This window comes from Nicotiana tabacum, chromosome 20, assembly GCF_000715075.1.
Source record: "Nicotiana tabacum cultivar K326 chromosome 20, ASM71507v2, whole genome shotgun sequence".
NCBI lineage: Eukaryota > Viridiplantae > Streptophyta > Magnoliopsida > Solanales > Solanaceae > Nicotiana > Nicotiana tabacum.
In genome coordinates, this window is record NC_134099.1 from 4,572,158 (window position 1) to 4,584,856 (window position 12,699).

The following is a 12,699-nucleotide window of genomic DNA, read 5'->3' on the forward strand; positions in this document are numbered from 1 at the left end:
AATCGTCTTGAGGTCTGTGGATGGATTTAAATATGAATATGGGCTCTATATCAAGCCGGATGTGTTCATTTCAGCAAAGAACTCCTTATGGATGAGTATTTGGATGTTGGATGTTCTTTCGTCATCGGCTATTTCATGTAATACTATATTGTGCCGTGTGAGTTGTGAAACGGCTTGATAAATTTCTTATGTGTTGAGGTTCCGTATAGCGGTGGTGTTATATGAGTAGGATGGTTCTCGAGATTCAGATCATATATCGCACCTTAGTTATGCTTGAGTTTTGTAGCGTATGGCATTGTCTATCTTTCCATGGATGGTATTATGCACTTGGCGTGTTTGTGTCCGATATTCGGATATTTCGTGGTTATGGGCACTTTAGCTCGGTAAGTATTTCCTTATAGATTTTATGTGTGGATCGGGTGGCATGCCGCCATGGGTATGTTTTTTGGTTTGGGTTACATGCCGCAACAGTGTGATGTTGAGTGCAGCCCCCTATATTCTATTTTGTGTGTTTTGTTTCCCATTTTCTGAGGAAGATTCATAACACCTTTTCAGTTGTCTAATTAGTTACATGGGGTTGAGTAGTCCCTTCCAGAGTTCGTTTTCCTTAGGTATCACGTTTGAGTTTGTAACTTATTGGCATATTGTGGCATCACATGAGACTTTTGGCAGCGTATGAGGTGGCTTATTGCCTGAACAACTTATATTGGGTGAGAAGAGATTTTTGGATCTAGGATCAGTGCGGTCAGATTATATGAAGTATATTAAAGAGCAAATACCATTATTTTATTCATAACGGGGTGATGATTCTAGTCAAGAAGAGAGATTCAATGATTTGTTGGCTCGACAGTTGGTTATGAATTTCTATACGTCTCTTCCATCGTGGCGGTATTGCAAGAGTTAGAACAAGACTTATATATGCCACGAGGTGTATTGTGAGCATCAGATTCGAGAAATGACGGTTATTATGAGCAGAGAATGTTATTATGTCATGTGGATGATGCGGTGCATGGTGTGAATTCAGCAAAGGTATGCAGTCATGTTCTAGTACATCGTGTGGTGGTTGATACGGTGTTCGTATGTTGGAAGCAGACCTGGCAGAGAATTTCGGATGTTGGAACTAGGCTCTAAGGCTTATTTTCCTAAATAAAAGAGAATATCTTCAGATTAGCTCGAGTTAATACGCGCAATTGAGTTGTGGTAGCACGGGTAGGTGCACAAGGTGTTAAATAGTGATTTCGGACAACTCCAGCATAGTTCTTAGCACGTTCAAGGACGAACGTATGTTTAAGTGGGAGAGAATGTAACGACCCGACTGGTCATTTTGATCCATTGTTCGGCGGTTTGAGGCCATGGATAGCTTCACTTCAGGTATTATGACTTGTACGTGTGGTCGGGATTGAATTTCGTGAAGTGCGAAGTTGAATTGGAAAGAAAATTCTCATTTCAAAAGCTTTAAGTTGGAAGAATTGACTAAGATTGGATTTTAGAGTAAACGACCTCAGAATCGGGATTTGAAGGTTCCATCAGGTTCGTATGATGATTTCGGACTTGGGCGTATATTCGGATCGGGTTTTGGATGCCCCGGGAGTGTTTCGGCGCCTATTGTGGAAGTTAGCATTTTGGAAGAATTTCATAAATTTGGGTTGAAGTGCTTTTCAATGTTATCGATGTCCGTTTGGAATTTCGAGTCTGAGAATAGCTTCGCATGGTGATTCCGGTATTGGTAGTGCGTCCGAAAGTAGATTTGGAGGTCCGTAGGTTATTTTGGAGTCATTTGGCGAAAGCTACAAATTTGATGGTTTTTGTGAGGTTTAACTGGAGGTGGACTTTTTGATATCAAGGGTCGGATTCTGATCTCGGAAGTTGGAGTAGGTCTGTAATGTCAAATATGACTTGTGTTCAAAATTTGAAGTCAATCAGACGTGATTTGATAGGTTTCTGCATCGAATATAGAAGTTTTAAGTTATAAAGTTCATTAAGCTTGAATTTGAGTGCGATTCATGGTTTTAGCGTTGTTTGATGTGATTCGAGGCATCGAGCAGGTCCGCATTATGTTTTGGAACTAGCTGGTGTGATTGAACGGGGTCCCAGGGGACTCGGATAGACTCCGGGTAGTTAACGGATGGAAAATGAAATTTGAGAAAGGGCTGAGGTAGCTGGGCATCTGGTGTAATCGCACCTGTATAAAGGGGGCCGCAAGTGCGAGCCCGCAGGTGCGGGAAAGGACTCGCAGAAACGGATTTTGCTAGGGAGGCGTGGACCGCAGAAGCGAACCGCACCTGCGTGCATGGAGCCACAGATGCGGAGTTGAGGGGTCTGGTGGAAGACCGCAGAAGCGTTGGTTAGGCCGCTCTACTGAACTGCAGAAGTGGTCAAGTGACCACAAGTGCGAAAATCGGAGCTGGGCAGTGTCTTCTTTAAAATGAGGGTTTGGCTCTATCTCATTTTATTTCGCCCATAGGAGCCGATTTCGGAGCACATTGGAGTGCCATCTTCATTAAGCATAATGGGGTAAGTGCTTTCTTTAAAATTTTGAGTTAAACACATGAGTTTATATGGATTTGAACATGGAAATTAGTAGAAATTGGGGCTTTGGTGGAAAACCCTAGAATCTTGTATATTTGGATTTTGGATATGGAATTGAGAATAAATTATATATTTGAGTCTGTGATGTCATGGGCAAAGTTTATCTTCAAAACAATTTTCAGAATCCGGGCACGGGGCCCAAGGGTGATTTTATCGACTTTTCAAGCGGACTTGGAAATTATTGTAAATAGGATTAAATGAGTATTTGAGTCCATATTAATGGGTTTGCATAATTATTGACTAGTTTTGGAGCGTTGGGCATCAGTTTGAGTCGTCGGAAGGGCTTGGGAGCCGGTTATGGAACTTCGGGACGAGGTAAGTCTCCTTTCTAACCTTGTAAGAGGGAATTAACCCCATAGGTAAACTAAATTATTGTGTGTTTCTATTTGTGGGGGCTACGTACGCACGATGACAAGAGCCCATATGTAGCTACTAGCAATGCCTATGTCCGGATAGTTTTAGACTCACATCATGCCTTGTTGATATTGTTATTGATTTGTGTTTATTGTTTTCCTTGAGAGGGAGATAGATTGAGTTATAGATTGAGTTTGTTTATCAAATGTTTGAAAGGAGTTGAAATTGAAGAACTTAAGATTTAAAAGGTTTCATATGAACTTCGTAATTTTGAAAAGAATTGAGGAATATTATAATAGCTTAAGAAATCTATGTAACCGTGTCGCATGTATGTTATGCGAGCAGGGTAATTTCCTTTAAAAAAAAGCTACAAGCTGAATTTCTCTTATTTTGAAAAGAATCAAGAAAGAGATATGATTTTAATGTTAAATTAATATTTGACTGCGGCGCAAGTATGATCCGCGAGCGAGGTGATCCCTTAAATTTATATTTAACCGCATCACACGTATGATTCGCGAGCGGGGTATTTTCTTCTACTATTCTTATGGGATCGGGCCGTTCGCCTCAGCAAGATTATGTACCACACTCTCATAGGAGCAGGTCGTTCGCCTCGACAGGTTAATAGATGCATCTATGGTTCGCTTCGTTCGACCCTCGGCAGTATACAGTTTACTTTTATGTTGGATCGGGCCGTACGACTCAGCATTTCCTATATATGATATCCTCATGGAATTGTGCGTAATATTTGGCAAGAAGCCGGTGTATCCGAGGTTTTTCCCTGATTTAAATTATGACAACCTCTTTGATGAAATCCACTATCTCTATCTATATATATATATATGCTCCGGTTACGGAAGGAACTTGCTAGTTGAGAGCTTGAGTAAAATTGTAAAGAGAAGAATTATACCACGTATTTTATACATGTTTATTTCATATATTTACTTGGTTTCATATTTATTCACTTCCTTACTCTACCTGATATTATTGGACCATTAGTAAGTATCGAAGTCGACCCCTCGTCACTACTTCTTCGAGGTTAGATTGGATACTTACTGGGTACGCGTTGTTTTCGTACTCATACTACACTTGTTGTATATTTTTTTGTACAAGCATATATACATTTAGTGGCCTTGTGGACGGAGCGACACGGTTGACACGCGGACTTAGACGAGTTGCATCTTTCCGCAGCCAGCAGAGTCTGCTTCAGAGTATTGGTATTTCCTTTTTGTCCAAATTTGTATTCCGGATAATTATCGTATTTTATTGTATTCTTTAGTAAACGCTCATGCACTTGTGACATCGGATTTTGGGATAATTATGGGTTATTCAATGTTGAAATTGTTAAAATATTATTATTTATTCTGTAATGTCCATCTTTTACTATTAAATTGAAGAAAAATCATGATTTTAAAAATATTAAAACGAGAACTAAATTGATTATTTAGTGTTGGCTTACCTGACAGTGGTGTCCGCTGCCATCACGATCTTTAATGGAATTTGGGTCGTGACACTCTGGCTGTCCAACGGGGCGGCGCGACCCGGCCCATCTCGTTCCCGATCCCAGCCCAGCCCACTTAGTTCTAAACGGGATGGGTCCATATTCAACGGGACACGGGATGGGACGGGCTACCCATTTCGTCCCGTTTATCCCATCTCGTCCCGTCCTGCCTGTCCCGCCAGCCTGCTTTAAGCCTTGAATTTTTTTTTTTTATGAATTTATCTTACATTCTTACTTAGTTACTTTATGGCTTGAAATTATATTAAATAAATTACAAGTCTATTATAATTACTAAAATATTTCGTTACAAGTCTTTTATTTTAATATTTTATAATTCTTTACTAAGTTTTTTATAATTTATTAAGTTTTATGTTTATTAAATAAGTCAAAAAACTAGTTGTTGTAAACTTTATAAACTGAGTTATTGTCAACTTTAAAAAAGTAACCGTTGCTATCTATAAAAAAGTAGTTGTTGCCAAGTTTAATGCGTAAATAATTAATTTCTTTTTAAAAAAAGGTCTATATAGGGCCCACGAACCTTCTCGTCCAATCTCGTTTGTTAGTGGGATGGGATGGGCTTATCGTTTCGTCTCGTTTATCCTGTCCCGTTTAGGCCCGTCCCGATTAAATGTCGTCTCATCCCGTCCCGTCCCGTCCCATCCCGTCTCGATTATTTGGTCACGTCGTCCCGACCCGTCCCGTGGATAGCCTTAAATTTTGATCTAGTTAGAGGATTTTTGTCTCTTTCGAATGAGCATTTTTAATGTTATTCATTTAACAATTGGGTCAAGATAACGAACATTTTCAGTGTTATTCATTTTTAGTGTTAATTTTGCCCCCGTCAGGTTTCATGGAATGATAGCGAACAAATAAAGCACCAGCTCAATTAACAATTGGATCAAGACAAAGAAGAAGCACGTAGTCACTTTAGCTATACTTGTAATCAAACTATAATTTTATAAATCAAAATTAACATTAAAAAAAGGGATAACAATAAAAAGTTTAGAGTTAATATCCTCAAACCCGCCTAAACTATATAATATTTGTCAGTTTCCTACCTAAACTATCGTCTGTCCCCGGAAATCCCCTGAACTATATCCCCCTTCATAATAACTCCTCCCCTCCCCCCCCCCAAATTCCTACTAGTGTGTGTGATACACTCTCTAAATAATTTTTAAAACCTGCCATGTGACAATCCACGTGGATATTTATTTAGTTAATCTTAAAAATAGGTTTAATTATTATATGTTAATCTAATTATGTGAAAAAATAAAAAAGGAAATTTTGTTGCACATCCCGTCATTCACTCCTCTCAAAGTACGGTCTCTTTGCTCTCATTGGAAAAATTCTCTTGTCAGACATAAGACACATTCTCTAAGTAGCGATTATCTTCATTAATCACGGTTTCTACCATCGATTTCTCTCTTCTTGCCTTGTTATTAGTAATTTGTTTTGTTAAAAAAGGTTTATGCTTTTTACTTTTTGTTGGGAATTTTGTGCTCCTTCTTTCAAATAAATTTGGGTAAGAATGAAGGATGGATAAAACGAAAAAGATAAGAAATAAACTCAATAATAACAAGAGAGAGAGAGAGAGAGAGAGAGAGAGAGAGAGAGATTTCAAATGGATTAAGATGAAGAAATGGAGAAAAGGGTGAAAAAATAGAGAAAAAAGGTATGATATAAAGAAAAAGAGGAGAAAATATAAGTTTTAAAAAAGGGGGCTGACTAGCTGTTAGCTGCTGTCAGGTGGGCCCATTTTAATGGTTACTGTCACCCTTCACGCGCTCTCAGGCAATTTATTTCACACAACATGCTACATAAGCGATAGGGGGATTTATTATGAAGAGGGATATAGTTCGGGGGAGTTCAGGGAGTTTTTGGGGACATGTTATAGTTTAGGTAGGAAACTGACAAATATTGTATAGTTTAGGCAGGTTTGAGGGTACTAACTCAAAAGTTTACTAATAAAAGTTAGCATAGAATTAAAGAAAAGAGAGCCAAGATGGTTTGTAGTATGTACTCTCTGTAAAGAGCTTTTGTTGAAGAAATTTTTGTATAACTTAACTTTTAAATTATAAAATTTGTTTAAAAATAACTTTTAATTAAAAACTATTTTTAACATTAGTGAGTTGTCTTTATATAAATTTTAGGTTTTAAGAGTTATTTTATCTAAAAAAAAATTAGATTGAAAAAGAGTCACGTTTAATTTTGGCAAACAAAATGGGCAGATAACTTTGAAATCGTGAACAACATATCACCGTGAATACCCTGGACTGCCTCGCTCAACCATGTTAAGGATGTTCAAAATATAATATATAACCATATAAAATAATATTTAACATATATACACAGTATAATATAATTTTTCGCCCTTGGCATAGTGTGGCTACTCCACTGATCAGAGACCTCAACAAAAAAAGATTTCCAAAATTTCAGGAATTGCTTTCGGTCAAAAATAGATTTCAACCTTAACATGATTTCTATCATATTCAAACACTATCAAACTGATTTTTAACGTCCATGAACCTCAAAGAACAAAAAAGTTTCTCTTAATCTCGATCAATAAATTACACTGATAGATTTATAAACTAAACACAAATACCTTAAGACAGAGAATTTAACAGGAACAAAAAAAAAACTTATATAATCAGATTTTTGCAAATGGAATAATGGTTTCAATCGATTTTAATAAACTCACAGAAAATCAGACGATGAAAAGAGAACTACATGGATGGTTGTTACCAGTCGTATTATTACTTCAAATACAATATTTGTTTTGATTGTTAATTTAATCTCGTTGTATCATTATATTCATCCTTACATAATGACGAAAAGTGTCACTTTATGGAACAACGAATTTGGTGTGGTGCCGTCGTTTTCTTGTTTTTTTCTCTCATATTGCTCTTCCTTATTATTAAATAATCATATTTTGTCCTTAATCCTACTTTTTTATATAATAATTCTATTCGGTATCCTATTTTTTCTTAGTAATATTGCAAGTTTATTCTTCGTATTATTAGTGGATGATATCATGAAACGACAACAAACAATACAATCTATCCAAATATTGTATTCATTAAACAATATAATACAGTATAGTACACTACAATACATTATGTAACAACATATACCAACAATTCAAACAAGCTGTAAAAGGGAGAGAGCGCCGAGAGAAAGATGGTCTTTTGTACCACTTCAAACAACTATAAGGGGTAGAATTCCCGCAAAGTTTAAGTGTGCAACTGAGAAAGTTGGACAAGTAGAAGGGGGAAATTATGTATTATCCCCATATAAAACTATGAAGAAAAAAACGCAATGTAAGAGAAGAAATGTAATAGTCTACATTGATCTTCACATTCTGAATTCTGCTCAACTCTTATCATAAAAGTTTGCCTTATGCCAAGACTGCAAACATCTTTCAACTTATTAAAGTCTTTTACTTCCTTGTCAACGTTTAAGCTGGCTAATTTTAAAAAGAACAACTCATGAAAATCTATCATTACCTGCTATGTTGCTCGGACTCCGCAAAAATAGTGTCGGGTGCACGTCGGATTCTCCAAAAGTAGTGTATTTTTTGGAGGATTTGACACAGGTGTGGCAACATTTTTAGAGAGACCGCGCAATATAGATTATCTGCAAAGTTTGTATCGAAAATTGAGCATCACCTAATTCTAGTTAGTGTTCTCAATCACCAAGTTAATTCATCCTTTTTTTCACTCAACTACAACTGAAGAATAACTAGTGCATTACTCATAGCAATTAGTATATATAACTAGAGAAGCAATAATAGGTAAAAGCAGTGTTATAAATAGCGCTCGCCTCAGCGCTAATAGCGTGAGGCAAGGCGAGCAGCCTGCGCTATTTTGGCTCTGTTGCGTTGCGATTGTAAAAGGCAAGTGCCTCAGCCTGTGTAGCGAGAGAGGGAGGGTTCAACTACTTCTTTCAGAGTATAGAAATAAGTCATGTCGCCTCTCTGAGAGCATGAAAGAAGCAAATACTAAGTAAGTAATGTTGGAGAGATCAAACTTTCCGTATAAATAAATCCACAATTATTTGAATCGAAGAAGAGACAGCACAGGTAACCTGCTGAGGATGTCCACAATTATTTCCTCTGGTAAGTGGATTTTCATGGCCTAGCTAGGAAAGATAAGTATGTTTCAACAGCCAAAACAAAGTGAAAAACCATATCTTGGGCATTAAAGTCACGGTATGAATGAACATTGGAGCGTTCTTGAAAGAGAAGTAAGAGAATTCATAAGAAAGCAAGAACTAGCAGCAAACTAGATTCTATTCATACCACATGCTTATTTAATGAAAATCCTCAGTTACCTTTTACAGCTTGTTTGGATGGTTGTTTCTTAATGTATCGTATTGTATTGTATTGCTTTAATGAAATACAATGTTCGGATAGATTGTATCGTCTTCCGTTGTTTTATAATATCACATGCCAGTAATTTGAAGAATAAACTTACAATATTACAAAGAAAAAATAGAGTACGGGGTACAGTAACTATCAAAAAGGTGGGTAAAAGTAAAATAGAATTATAGTAAGTACATAAGATGAGAAAAAAAAAAGGTAATGACCCGACCACACTAAATCGATTACATAAAAGGTGTCTTTTCATCATACATAACAATGGATTTAGCAATACGATACAATAGATAACAACCATCCAAACAAGCCGTTAGTTTTAGCTTTTAGGAAGAATCACCTAAGGTTTAAGGGATCGTTTGGCTGGAAATAAGTTATCCCGGAATTAGTTACTCTACCCTCCCACAGAGATAAAAAAATACTACAATCCCGGGATAACTAATCCCGGTATTAATTATATCGCAGTTTTCTATCAACCAAACATGAGATAAACTTTTCTTAAATTTAGTCCCAGGATACCTTATTCCTTATCCCTCGTACCAAACGAGCCCTTAAAAGCATTAGCTAACCCAAAGAAGAAGAAAAAAGAGAAATCACATAAACAAAACCTTAGATGACCTAAAAAAATTAAAGAAAATTAACTTTAAAACGACTAAAGCAAGAAATAACTTGAGAATCCTAGTAGTAAATGAGGCCAGGGAATGGAGCTAAAATCTGGGGCGTATATCCAGATTAAGCTTGATTGCAGTATGTAATATTTGTTGAGAAATGAAAATGTTAATTACCAAAAAAAATCCTTGAGAATCCTGAAATTAAAACTCACCTGATCAACATCCTTATGATTTATACTCTTTGACGGCTTCACCTCAATTATCTTCTCTTCAATTATATTCTCTGACGGCTTTAAAACTATCTTCTCTTGCAATTAAAACTTTGAGCTTTAGCCACATATGGACATATAGTTATTAATTATCTAAATTATACCCATAAAAACCTCTTCCTCTTTCAATATGGGCCAAACGGGCCGGTCTTTGTGGGTCTGGGCTTCGTGGACCTGGGCTCTTGCGGTCCCGGGCCTGGCGGTCCCGGGCTTCGTGGGCTCACCTGGTGGAACCGGTCCGTGACGGGCCTAAGCCCATGTGGTCCTGGGCTAAACGGGTCGGGCTCGTGGGCTTCACGGGCCTAGTGGGTTTTTTTTTTTGTAAGGCAATTTATTGTAGTATCATGGCTATATTAAAAAATATATATGTAGTATATATGTAGAAATCTAATTATTAAAGTGTTTGACGAAAAAGAAAAATAACAAAACAATAGTAAAACACTAAATTGTCATGCATAATAAATTAATAACAAAGTACAACATGAAGCATATTAATATATATATATATATATATAGTATATATATATATATATATATAGTATACTAGTATAGAATGTTATGTATATATATTTCATTGTATATTTTCTTGTAGTATATATTGTATGTTATGTATATATATTCTCTTGTATATTGTCTTGTAGTATATATTGTATGTTATGTATATATATTCTCTTATATATTTTCTTGTAGTATATATTGTATGTTATGTATATATATTCTCTTATATATTTTCTTGTAGTATATATTGTATGTTATGTATATATATTCTCTTATATATTTTCTTGTAGTATATATATTGTATCTTATGTATATATATTCTCTTGTATATTGTCTTGTAGTATGTTATGTATATATATATCCTCTTATATATGTTGTTGTAGTATATATTGTATGTTATGTATATATATTCTCTTGTATATTGTCTTGTAGTATATATTGTATGTTATGTATATATATTCTCTTATATATTGTCTTGTAGTATATATTGTATGTTATGTATATATATTCTCTTGTATATTTTCTTGTAGTATATATTGTATGTTATGTATATATATATCCTCTTATATATGTTGTTGTAGTATATATTGTATGTTATGTATATATATTCTCTTGTATATTGTCTTGTAGTATATATTGTATGTTATGTATATATATTCTCTTATATATTGTCTTGTAGTATATATTGTATGTTATGTATATATATTCTCTTGTATATTATCTTGTAGTATATATTCTCTTATATATTGTCTTGTAGTATTGTATGTTATGTATATATATTCTCTTGTATATTTTCTTGTAGTATATATTGTATGTTATGTATATATATATCCTCTTATATATGTTGTTGTAGTATATATTGTATGTTATGTATATATATTCTCTTGTATATTGTCTTGTAGTATATATTGTATGTTATGTATATATATTCTCTTATATATTGTCTTGTAGTATATATTGTATGTTATGTATATATATTCTCTTGTATATTATCTTGTAGTATATATTGTATGTTATCTTATATATTTTGTATGTTATGTGTATACAAAAAAAAATTAAAAAAAAATAATCTCCGTTAGGTCCGCCAGGCCCGGCTGACGGTCCCGGGCTAAACGGTCCCGGGCTTGTGGGCTAATCTATGAAGACCGGCCCATCACGGGCTTCTCAGGACCACTAGGCCCGTTAGGACCGCGGGCCCGGTCCGGTCCGGTTCAGGCCCGGCCCACCAAACAGCATTACCCTAGTGTTTCAGCGAACACAAAATTCGAATCACACTTACTGTTGCTTTGTTTGATGTTAAAAGTATGCAGAAGAAGGAGGAGAAACTCAGAAAATCGTATGAAAATTCTGAGCAGAATAGTCTTGTATTTATAGAAAAAGTTGGGCTGAAATCTGAAAAGGTACAACTCTTCAGAAGGGTTGTTTATATAAAATGGCCACAACATAAATGTCATAACATAAATGGCTATTTACTCAACAATAAAGAGGGAAAATAAAGAGGAAAAAATAAAGAAGGTAGTTTAATTTTCAGTTACACAATTGAAAAACGGATTGGATTTAATATTAATATTTATTTTAATATTAATATTTTGTTATTAAAATAAATATTCAATAGCATTTCTGTTAATATTTACTATTAACAAATAAATTTGGTCCAAAAAAGCAATCAATCAATCGATCATTTGACCGAATCCGAATCTGAATCCGAATCCGAGCCGAGCGAGCGAGCGACGACGGCGCGAGGTTTGCCTTCTTCTCAACTCTTTAAGAGCTAGAAGAAGAGCACTTGCTTATATACCCATAAAAACCTCTTCCTCTTCCAATATGGGACAATGTCCCTTTGCCAAGGGGAAAACTTAAATTTCACTTAAAAATTTCATTTCCCTCCATTTCTCATTTACCCTATTTTAAGCATATCATATACTTAAAATTCCAACAATATCATATACTTAAAATCCCAACAATCCCCCACATCAATGGGGAATGGCTATATCACGGAAATATGCATGAAAAACTGTGTGATTTATAAGCAAGGATTAATTGCATCTAGATAAGTAGGTTTCCATTTGAACTTTCCGTAGTAAACTTATGTCGGATATACTCGGTCAATTGGTAGATTTGATATTTTTGAATCGTCGATCTTTGGTGTATACCTAGACAACCATAAGTCACACAACCAACACTTAAGCGTCTTTGGTTCTCATTGTTGTGTTCGTTTCAGCCATGAACATCGCCTGGTTTCATAAGTGCGTAGAGAACTGGCCTTACAAAGTTCTCCTTGAAGCGGCTAACACTCCACACTTACATAGGTAATTCCTCAACGTGTCATCCCGTAGATACAATGTTTGATATACCCCGTAACAAATTTAGAAATCATTAAAAAGCCATAATGTTTTATCTTTGGTACTTGAACATTGTCTCATCACGAGAATGGACCAAAACTTTAGTTGACAATGTTGAACCGTCATTAATGACTTTGTTTGATCTCCTTGAACCTATATATTAGGG

The 12,699-nt window shown here is 35.4% G+C and overlaps 1 long non-coding RNA gene across 1 annotated transcript; it reads right to left on the reverse strand.

Annotated features, from left to right (window-relative positions):
* Window positions 1-7,486: 7,486 nt before the first annotated feature.
* LOC142174717 (uncharacterized) lies at window positions 7,487-9,762 on the reverse strand. Its single transcript, XR_012703750.1, has 2 exons — window positions 9,637-9,762; window positions 7,487-8,074 (listed from the first exon to the last, which is right to left on the reverse strand). It is a non-coding gene; the product is annotated as an uncharacterized LOC142174717 (long non-coding RNA).
* Between the last annotated feature and the right edge of the window lie 2,937 nt (window positions 9,763-12,699).